Raw genomic sequence first — 11540 nt, forward strand, 5'->3', positions numbered from 1 at the left:
GCCCCAGGGGAGGCTGAGGACCTGGCCCCTTCTCCTCCATGCTTCCTGATGACCTTTGAGCCCACCAAGAGCTCCTCAAGAAGATGGCTGCCAACCTGGGCCTGGAAGGCAGAGGAGCTCAGAGTCAACAGACCCCATTTTTTGATGTTCTGGTGTCGGCAGCTCCTGCCAAGATGGTGCTGCCTATGCATCGGGGGTACTTAAACTGGTAAAGGTGCTTTGGCAGACTCCCTCATCTCTGCCCCTAACCTCTACGAGGACAGAAAAGAAGTATTACGTGCCAGCAAAACGGTTTGAATACATGTACTCCCACCCGCCCACGGGCTCTCTGGTGGTCGCCACGGCCAATGAGGGAGATAGACAGGGCCAGGCCAGTGCTACCCCAAAGAATAAAGAGGCAAAGTGCTTAGACCTTTTTGGTAGAAAGGTTTATTCTACTGTAAGCCTCCAACTCCACATCACGAACCAGCAGGTACTGCTGGGCGATATGATTTTGGTGTTGGGACTCCTTGGCCTGATTTAAAGACTCCCTGGCCCAAGACATGTGGCAGGAATTCTCAACCATCTTGAAGGAAGGAAAGATGGTGGCCAGAACCTCCCTCCAAGCTGCCTTAGATGCAGCGGACTCGGCAGCCAAGTTGATGGCATTGACAGTCACTATGAGGCGCGGTTCATGGCTGCAGTCTTTGGGGCTGTTGCAGGAGGTGCAGCAGGACCTTCTATTAAAAGGGTCCTCACTGTTCTCGGACCAGATGGATGTAAAGCTGCATGGCCTTAAAGACTCCAGAGCCATGTTGCAGTCCCTGGGCCTCTGTACACTGGTAGCCTTGAGAAAACACCTCAGGCCTCAACGCCAGTTTCAGGAGAGCTGTGCTGCAATCGGTGCACCAGTGAATTCCTAGACCACCGCGAAGGACACTGCTTGCGAGTCACCTAAAATGGAATGGACATGAGCAACATGTCTTGAAGAACATCAGTTACAAAAGATAGGTAACTGGTTTTTCCTTACTCGTGCAAAAGTCCCATTGATTTTGAGGCAGACTAATTGCCTGAGTAAGATGAGCAGGATTTAGCCATTCTTTTCTAGCTCCACTATTCAGTAGTTAAAAGCTAAATGTCTGTCACCAAACACTGATGACTTGACTGTCAAAAATTGTTCCAAACTGAAATGAATCTCCTTGTCAATGTTAGGTGGGCAGGAAGTATTATTTAAAAAAAAAGAGAGAGAGAGAGCAGTAATATGAAATATTGTGTGTAATCTCTTTAATACTATGAGTGTAATAATGACTTAGCATGGCAAACTTGTGAAGTCTACAGTATATCCAATAAATAACAGAATAAATGCTTTCTTTGTATGAAAGAGCTGTTATGATTTATTGTCAATTTACCAACTCTTCTGGTAGTTTGCAAACATTGAGGCGGGGGAGGGCAGTTAGAGCCCCAATTCAGAATGGTACTTAAGTACATCCTTAATTCTAAGCATATTAGTAGCCTCATTCAAATCAGTGGGACTTCTTGTATTCCTCTTAATGTTTATTTGTATTGAAGTAGCACATAGGACCTCCAGTAATGCACCAGGCCCCCATTCTGCTAGGCATCATTGATTACAACAAAGAGATGGACCCTGCCCTAAAGATCTTACAATGTAAAAGTGCCTTGCTGAATTGGGGCCTAAGTGTCAAAGTATTGCAATAGATGACAGATAAAGGAGTCTCCAGACAGCAGATAGTTTTAAAATACCTAAATACATAAGATGAGGTGGGTTAAGGATTAACTTTTACCTTTAATGAAACAGTTCTTGAGCCAAATTCTCAGTTACACCTTTGGCTTTGTTGTAACGTTTCATTTAATTATAGTTTAGTTTGTGGAGGAGGACTTAATTATAACGATGATAGGTGTTTTTAATACCCTCAAAATACATTGAACTCTGGATCCATCAGTGTCTACTGAAAGATATGTACTCATCTGTAGGAAATACAACTTAAATGAGAGAGTACTTTGTATTTAAAACAAATCTCGTTTACAGATATAAGAGAAATGTAAAGTGTTTTCTGGATACACCTTGATGTATGGAAAAACACAAAGGGATGTAATTGGCCTAATTTTTGTGTGTGCATTCTGTTAGCTCACTTGTGTATATAGCTGGAAGGTAATGCTGGTTCTGGAGTCTCCTGTTAGTTTTTATTGGAGGGGATTTTTTATATTGTGTGTTAATATACAATAGCGAAACATAAACTAGCTTCAGTAGTCAAAAGTAACTCCTCTGTGAAGATCCCACTGCAATTTTACTTCAGGAGGTAAGTTCCTTCTTCCATATAGTCACAATGAGACTGGGCCCAGCTTAACATTGACTAATGATTATGGACTTCACATAGACAAAGTGCTGAAAACCCTCAAGGAACCAGGAGGCATTGACTCGAAAGGATTTAATAGTCCCTAAGTGATCTCAGATGGTGTCTCAAGTCTAATGCTACCGTGTAAAGGCATGTTACTGAGAAGTCAAAGTGAAACAAGGACCTTATACATTTCTATTACTTAGTCAAATATATTTGGATGAGGGAGGGGAAGAGGTGGTGTTGTTTTTCATACCTCTCCAGGATATATCACCTGATTAAATGTGGAAACTTCAACATTTCAAAGTCTGAGTTAAACTGCAGGGAAAAGCAGCACAGACTTTCTCTGCCACAACTGGCTGCAATTACTCAGTTCTTATTTCGATATTGAAGTACCAGCAAAACATTTGAAAAGATTGTTCTCAAGGGTTGACTTAGCTCCTCACAGAAGGTCTTCTCAAGTCAGAGATTTTGAGGGATGGTCCTGACTAAGCAACAGTCTGAAAATCTGAGTAATAAAAAGTAGGACGTTTCTTTGAATGTTGCCACACTGGACTTAAGACAAAAGAGAAAAACCACACAGATTGTACCAACCTGAGCAAGCGACCTTACATCTTGAATTGCTGAGAGCATTTACCAAGATATAAGTCAACAATTCATGAAGGGGTTTGGTCAGCCAATATACATGAAGAGAAGTACTAGATGGGTCTAAATCAGTTTTTGCCTCTTCCCCTCTCTTGCATAGCAGAAATCTTTTGTGCCAGCAGGAAGAGAGAAATCAGTACTTGAAAACCACGGTAGATTTGGTGCATGTAAACTTTTACATGATAATTAGTCACAGAAGAATTTTGACCTGTGAAGGATATTTAAACTTCAGAGAAATCTTTATATCAGGAATGCACAAAAATGAATATAGAGTACATGAGGATTAGAAACCTACTACAAACATCCTCCTACTCCACTCGGAGTTTAGAAAAACATTAAAAAAAACTGAGATCACTCTCACACGTGTGTGATATATAGTGTATAGGAAGTGAAAACCAGGATTTCCTAACCATAGAAATCATTAAGTACTGTTCCTTGTCCTTTGTATCTCAGTAGCAACTAGAGGCCCCAGCCAAAATCACTGAAATGTTGTACGAGGCACCGTACAGACAGACGGAATATCTTCTTTGGAGAATCTGTAATTCAAGTAGACAAGACAAAGGAAGTATCCCAGTTTTACAGATGGGGAGTTGAGGTGCAGAGAAATAAAGTCAATTTCTTGACTTGTGAGCACCAGTCCTGGACACAGTATTCCAGCAGCAGTTGCACTAGTGCCAAATACTGTATTCTCTTCATTATTTACCACTCTCCCTTTTTGTGTCATCTGCAAACGTTATCAGTGGTGATTTTATGTTTTCTCCCAGACATTGATGATGATGTTAAATGGCATAGGGTCAAGAACCAATCCTTGTGGGGCCGCACTGGAAACGCAACTGCTTGACGATGATTCCCTGTTTACCATTACATTTTGAGACCTATCAATTAGCTGGTTTTTAATCCATTTAATGTGTGCCATATTCATTTAAAAATTGATCTAGTATTTTTTTAAATCAAAATTCACATGGTACCAAGTCAAATGCCTTAAATAATTCTAAGTATATTGTGTCAACACTACTACCTTTATCAACCAAATTAAATCTCATCAAAAAAGGTATCAAGTAATTATATTAGCTGCCTACGTAGATATAGACAGATAACTGGATAGCAACATAGTATGGAGGAGGATGTTTACACTTGCTATTGAAACAAACAACTATGTTCCATTTTCGTACCCCCCAATGACATTTGAAAATAGTAAAGAAAATATCCCACAAAGGGATTGTGTTCAGCTGCAAAAATACTTCTGTATTTGAATGTACATGGCAGGGGCAGTTCAGACTGGCCTCTGAAATACTTCATTCCTAACCTCGCTCCAACTTGATGTAATTTTGTCTGTCCAAAGTAATGGAAGGGAGGCACAGTTCATAGCGGAATGTAGAGCTCAAGAGCTCCTGGCTCCCAGTTGTATGCTTAGATCACTGCACTACACCCAAAACAAAGGTAAGGCACAATGAAATATTAGGAGGGAGTCTGTTCTTTGTCCTCCTAGACAGTAAATAGAGATTTCCTCTTTTTGAAGAAAGGGAGAATTTTTCTAAGAGCCCTATTTTATTTTTGTTTGTTTTTGCTCTCCTTGTTTTGATACTTCTTCCCACTATCCTCAAAGGCTGAATGGGGCTGGATGCTCTTGCCTGCAGAATGTTTCAGTGCTTCTCTGTGCATTAGCCAAAGAGGGAGAGGCACACTGCTGCCTTGTAACCAGTTACAGCCTCTGGGCATGAACCCTAAGTACATCCACACTAGAAACTCTACAGTGGTTCATCCACAGTGCTGCAGGTGTGCCACTGTAGTGTAGAAACATACTACAGCTATAGAAGGGGGTTCTTCCTTTGCTGTAGTAAATCCACCTCTCTGGGAGGTGATAGAAGAATATTTTTGTTGACCTAATGCTGTCTACGCTGGGGCTTAGATTGGCTTCACTATGTATTTCAGGGGCATATACTGGCCTGGAGAGCCTGGAATTCAGGACCTTTGCTTGGTCAGGCTTGTATTGTCCGTAAATAGCCAGGGAGCAAGATAATTCCCTTTACTTTCTTACTGATCAGAATTTGTTGGTAGTGGGTCTGTGTGCTCCCTGCCCTTTTTGTCCTGACTTAGTTACCAGTTCCAATCCCACCAGCAAAGATTGTGTTGCAGTAAATGCCTTTAGGAGTGGTTTCCTCAGAACCCCATCAAAACTACATTCCATTTCATGCCAGGATCTCAGCATGCTGACTTCACAGTGCTTTCAAGGCTGACTCCGTTGGGGCTGTAAGATGCACAGCTCTATTGAAGTTGGATCCCGGCCTGGGAAGTTAAGGATGAGCACTCATCCTAAACTCTGGCCCCAGTAGATTGAACAGAACCACAGAACACATTCTGTTTCAAAGATTGCCTGGGCACAGCAGCTGTTGGACACATGCCAGAGCAGCCTAAAGAAATCAGAGAGCTTTGCATTTTTGGTGTAAGGAAACAAGGAATGGGTTCTGTGTTTATAACTGATGTAAGTGGTGGGGCCCAATATCAAAGGTCAGCATAATTCAGTGTCTGCCACTGGGCAAATACCTAGTGACATTTGTTACACAGATCAAGAATTTGAATGGGATTATTCTTACTGTTTGAGTAAAACTTTCAGAAGTGCTAAATGACTTAGGCTTCTAACTCCTAAAGGCCTAAGTCCCATAGCTTCCTACATGCTTAAATTCCATTGACTTTCAATGAGATGTTGACTTCTAAGTCACTTAGGTGCTTTTGAAAATGTTACCCCAAATTTTGAAACTCCAATAGGAGTGTTTTTGAAGGCCAGGATTTTTTTAAAAGTCCCTAGTGACATGGTGCTTAATTTTGGGTGCTTAACTTGAGACATTTTAAAGGCGCCTGACTTTTTTTTTTCCAGCACGTGCAGAGGACCCATTCTGAAAATCAGACCCTTTAAGATGTCTCAGTTTTGGTACCCAAAAGTGGTGGTCAGTTTTAAAAATCATGACCTAAATCTCTTTATCAAGGATGGCTAGAGCTTTGGCTGAATGCTCTGCAGTGGGAACTTTTTTATTTTGGCATGAAATCTAAATAAATAATCTGAGCACTTCCCCTCCATTAATCCTCAAACCTCCCTGTGAGCTAGGCAAGTATAGTCCCCATTGTATAGACGGGGAACTGATGCACAGAGGTTGAATGGTCCATGGTCAGAAGGAATCGGTGGCAATGACAGGAGAGCTGGGTTTTGTCCTTGAGTCCTAGGTCAGTGGCTTTACCACATGACCATCTTTCCTCCCCTAATTTGACTTTATATTGCATAGTACTGTAATCAAAGTACTATGCTGGTTTGTTTTGTGTGTACAAAGATAATTATATTGAGGGAGGTAAATGAATGCAGCCTGTTTTATCAGAAGTTTGATCCTGTTCCCATTGCAGGCAATAGTGAAAGTTCCTTTGACTTCAGTAGAGTAGGATCAAGCCCTTAAAGCCTTTTTAAAGCAATCAACAGAGCTTTCCACCGTAGGCAGGTGAGAGTCATTATCCACCTTTTACAGAAGAATAAGCCAAGGTGAAGTGACACATCCTGGCTTACACAGTGAGTCTGAGCAGAGCCAGGAATGGAACTCACTCCCCTGCCCTAAATGCTAGGCCATATCATGAAAATGAAGCCCTGCCAGTGCTGTATAAATCCATGCATGCAAGGGTGCATGTTGTGCTCTCAGCTCTTAAGCAAAAGTCATTCTTGTCAAGGGGGAATCTGCTTAAAAACCCATGACCTGGTGTGACCCAAGAATGTTCAGAAAAATCGCTCTTTGTTTCTGTCTAGATTTAATATAGATTCTGTGTCCCGTCCTCAACCTATGAGTACTACCCACTCGTGAGTGTGTAAAGTCAGATAAAATGTTTATTTTCACTAGATGGCGCTCCATGACCACGTAGTAGTATCTGCCTATTTGTGCTCTAGTGCCTGGAGCGTAATGCAAATAAAGTGTAAGTGGGCATAACATCACATTACTCCACTGAAAATAGACTCTCGGAACAGTCACTGCAAAGAATAAAGACACCAAGAAGTTAAATGTGCTCAAAGCACAAAAGCCCTAGGTTGCTACTACACTTTGATGTTTACTCCCCTCCTGCTATTTCTTCCTCCACATCATCAGAAATCTGATCCTTCCGACCTGTCTAGCTGCCCACCTACTTGCCCAGGCCCTTCTCAGGGCTTGCCTTCGTTATTGCTACCTCATGCTCTCTAAACATCCCCTTTACTTGTATTTGCCATCCTTCAGTCTACCTAAAATACAGCTGCTGAAGTCATCTTCCCCACCTGCCTAGTTGGAGTATGTTCCCCTCATTTGATGCGACCCCTATCTTCCCTTCACCACACACATCCAGTCCAAACATGTAGCTTTGTGTTCAGTGTCCCATGCCTCCCTGGCTCCTCTCATGTTTCCCATCTCCCTTTCTGTTCCATCAAGGATGCTACTGGCTCAATGTCCCATTGGTGTCCTCCGCCTCCCATTTTTGATGCCTCTTTTTCCATATTTCCCCCTATGTGTGGAACTCCCTCCCATTCCCTGCTCACCAATCTGATTCTTCCTAAGATGTACTTACTTCCATAGTGCCTGTGAGAAGTGTTCACTTACTGTTTAATGTAGCCATCAAGAGCTACACTAGGCCTGCACAACATGCGGCCCGCGTGGGCTCACTGTGTGGCCCGCGGGGGGTGAGTAGGCAAGCGGCGGGTGAGGGGGGGAGGCTGAAGAGGTGGGCGGACAGTGGCGGGGGGTGAGGAGGCAAGCCGCGGGGGTGGAGGGCTGAGGAGGCGAGTGAGGAGTCTGGCTGACCTGTTCTACTGATCTGGTCTGGCTCTCATCCCCTCTCCAAGGGTTGCAGCTGTCTGGAGGTGCCTGCCTTCCACGCCTCATTCACACCTCGTTCATTCAACAGGGCAATTTATTACAAAGTTAGGGGAAGATCTTATTCTACTTCTAGCAAACAGACATTTTTCTTTTACCTTAATTATACTACCTTAGGGGCCCGCTATAACATATTACTGAGGTTCAATACTGTTTCGGTGGGGCAGCGCTGGGGAAGGAGGATTTGTTTCCACGGGGCAGGCAGTGCTGTGGGGGAGTATTTTGGGGGGCTGGGCAGTGCTGGGGGGGTTTGGCCCTCAGCTGTGTTCTTTGCAGTAATATGGCCATCACCGCTTTCCAATTGTGCAGGCCTGAGCTACACTATCCCATCTGACCTTAGGGTAACCCAGCTTCACTTTAAGCTCCTCCCTTTTGTTTGTCACATCTTATATACTCTTCAGAGCAGGGTTCGTGGCCAAGATTTTCCAAAGTGACTAGTGATTTTTGGATGCCTCAATTTTAGGCACCCAATTTGACCCACTTTAAAGGGTTCTGATTTTCAGTGCGGGGGTGCTCAGCCCTTGCTGAAAAATCAGGCACCTGTAAGGTTGCTTAAATTAGATACTCACAAATTATTAAACACTTATAAAAATCTTAGGCCATGTCTTTCCAGTCTCTGCAGTGCCTGCCACACGTTGATTGCAGTGCAAATAATACTTGAACTGACTGCTCAGCCCTGCATAAATTGGAAGTAGTGATGCTGAAAAGGCAGAAATGCTCAATAGATATTTCTGTTCTGTATTTAGAATGAAGCAGGGTGCTGTATCCTTCTCCCACGTGGATGGAATAGAAAATTTTGCCATCCGTAACACAGGAGAATGTGAGGCAGCATCTGCTTAAATTAAACATTTTCAGATCAACAGGCCTGGAGAACTTACACAGAAGAGTCATAAAGGAGCTAGCTGAGGAACTCTCTAAACCACTGTTAGTTGTAGCAAATCTGGGAAAACTCGGGAAATTCCAAAGGATTGGCAGACTGCCAATGTAGTTCCCATATTTTAAAATTATAAAAGGGATGGCCCTGGGAATTATCAACCTCTTAGCCTGATGTTGATTGTGGGCAAAATAAAGGAACAGGTAGTTTTGGGATTTTATTAACAAAGAGAGGCTAAAAATATAGTTAATGCCACTCAGCATAGTTTCACGGTAGGTAGGTCTCGTCAAACAATCCTGTTTTTTTTTTAAACAGGATTACTTTTCTGATTGCTAAAGCCAACTATGTACATTAGTATATTTGGATTTCTCCAAGGCATTTGACTTAGTACCACAGGATATTTTGACTTTAAAAACTTGCATTACATAGAATTAACAAGGCACATATTAGATGGATTAAAAACTGGCTCACTGACAGATATCAACATGTAGTTATTAATGGGGAGATAGAAATTAGCGGGGCTGTTTCTGATGGGATCCCGGTCCAGTGTTTAACATTTTTATCAACGATGATATAAAATCTTTGCTGGTAAAGATTGCAGATGAGATTGATTGGCAGGGCAGTAAATAAGGAGGAGGGTAGTTTCCTGTTAGAGTGATCTGAATCACCTGGTTAAATAGTCACAGTCCAACAAAATGCATTTTAATACAGCCAATGCAAGGTAAAACACCTGGAAACCAAGAATGCAGGCTATATCAACAGGATGGGAGACTGCCTTGGAAAACCAGTAACTTATAGAAGGACTCAGGTCTTTATAGGTAACTCTCTGAGCTCTCAGTGCGGTGCTGTGGCAAAAAAGACTGATGTAATCCTTGATTGTACTGAAAGTACAGAGTGATCTTGCTTCTGTACGCAGCATTGTTAAGACCATTGCTAGAATGCTGTGTCCCATTCTGGTGTCCACACTTCCAAAAGGGTGTAGAAATACTGGAGAGAGTGCGAAGAAGAGTCAGAAAAATCATCCAGGGGTTGGAAAACAAGCCTAGTGATGTGAAACTTAAGGAGCTAAACGTAGTCACCTTCTCAAAGAGAAAAGTGAGAGGAGACTTGATCACTGGGTATTGGTACTTACACATGGGGTGTTGGAACAGAGGGGATCAAGGGCCAATGGCCCTCCCATGTTTGAAAGTGGCCTGGCCCATCCACTTTTTGCCATGGGTTTGGGCCCCAGCCCCAGCCCCCCTAGCCAGGCCGGAAGCTGGAGCCTAGACCAGGTAAGAGTGGCCCTGGAAGCTCAGGTAGCTGTGGACCCTTCACCTGCCCTGGGCCAGGGGTTCTGAGGGTGGGGACACAGGCTGGGGGCTGCTCTCAGGCCACCCCACCCAAAGCAGGTGGAAGGGCCCAGGCTGCCTTGCTATGACTTCTGGCTTGGCCAGGGAGTAGGGCCTCATGCCTGCCGCTCCGCCCGCCCTCCCTTCCTTTTGGGAAGAATCCATTGCCCCTGCTTACACATTGAAAACCTGTCATATTGGCTGTAGTAAGACTGATTGGCCCTTTAAGGAGAGTTGGCCTCAGCCTTGCCTGTGAGGTAGTAGCTATCCCCCAGCTGATCCTGATCCAGTGGCTCAATTATCATTAGTGACTTTGGCTGTGTATCCAGAGAGAGGGTCAGTGTGTGAGTGAGGGAATGCTGGGATGGAGTTAATCCCTGAACAATCTTTGGAAAAGAGCTAAGGCCTTGTGAGGCATGCCTGTGGATTGATTGGTGTTCTATAGGAGGAACAAGGAGTAAAGAGGCTTGAGACCAGGAGGTGAGGCTGTACTAGCTATAGGCTACTGGGAAACAGCCCAAGGGCTTAGAGGTAGGAGGTGGCTGAGGGAAGCAGCAGCGGCATGTCCAGAGGAGCAGATCTACCTGCTTAACACTGGCTCCCTGGGCTGGAATCCAGAGCAGAGGGTTGGTCTGGGTTCCCCTACCAGCCCCAAGGAAGGGTTGTAAAAGCCCTGATACAAGGACTGTAGAACTCAGGGTTGGGTTGAGGGTAGCCTGATGGGGTGAAAGGATCTCTTGTTGGGGTATTTGGACTGTTACTCCAAGTGGGGTCTGGACTAGATGTGACAGCCAAAGGGCTGGGCCATGGAAGGTGCAGACTCCAGAAGAGCCAGAAGGATGGACAAAGGGGGGCGCTAGAGGAGGAGAAGAAGCCTTGACCTGATGCCAGAGGATGTTGTGGCAGCGAGTAGAACTGCTTACAGGGGCTTTTCAGTCTTGCTGACAAAGTCATAACAAGATCCAATGGCTGAAAGTTGAAGTTAGACAAATTCAGCTTTGAACTAGGATGCAGTTTCCTAGCAGTACGGGTAACTAAACATTGGAACAGTTTACCAGGGAGGTTGTGGGATTGACTATTGCTTGGTATCTTTAAAAGTGAGATTAGATGTCTTTCTATAAGATATACTTTAATCCAGCTTCTGGTAGATATTCTACAGCCTTCGTATATATGGTGTGATCTGTCTGGATGGTTGGAGTTTGTGAATTTCTGTGTTGATTCCTTTCCCTCCCGGGCTGTGGCAAGAACAGGAAGCTCTGCATTGCTATCAACATGCTCCTAATGCTTGCAGCTCTGCTTTAAGGCAGAGACTATAATCAAATCGCATACTTCAGGGCTTGCCTGCAGGGGTCAGGAAGGAGTCTTTCCCCCTCTCCGCCACCCCCCCCCCCCCCCGACTGACCAGATGTATTCTGGCTTTTGTATTTATTTTTTCCATCCATGATTGGCCAGAGCTGGAAATAAGACACTGGACAGGGTGGAC

The sequence above is a fragment of the Mauremys mutica genome, chromosome 5 (genome assembly GCF_020497125.1).
Source record: "Mauremys mutica isolate MM-2020 ecotype Southern chromosome 5, ASM2049712v1, whole genome shotgun sequence".
Lineage (NCBI taxonomy): Eukaryota > Metazoa > Chordata > Testudines > Geoemydidae > Mauremys > Mauremys mutica.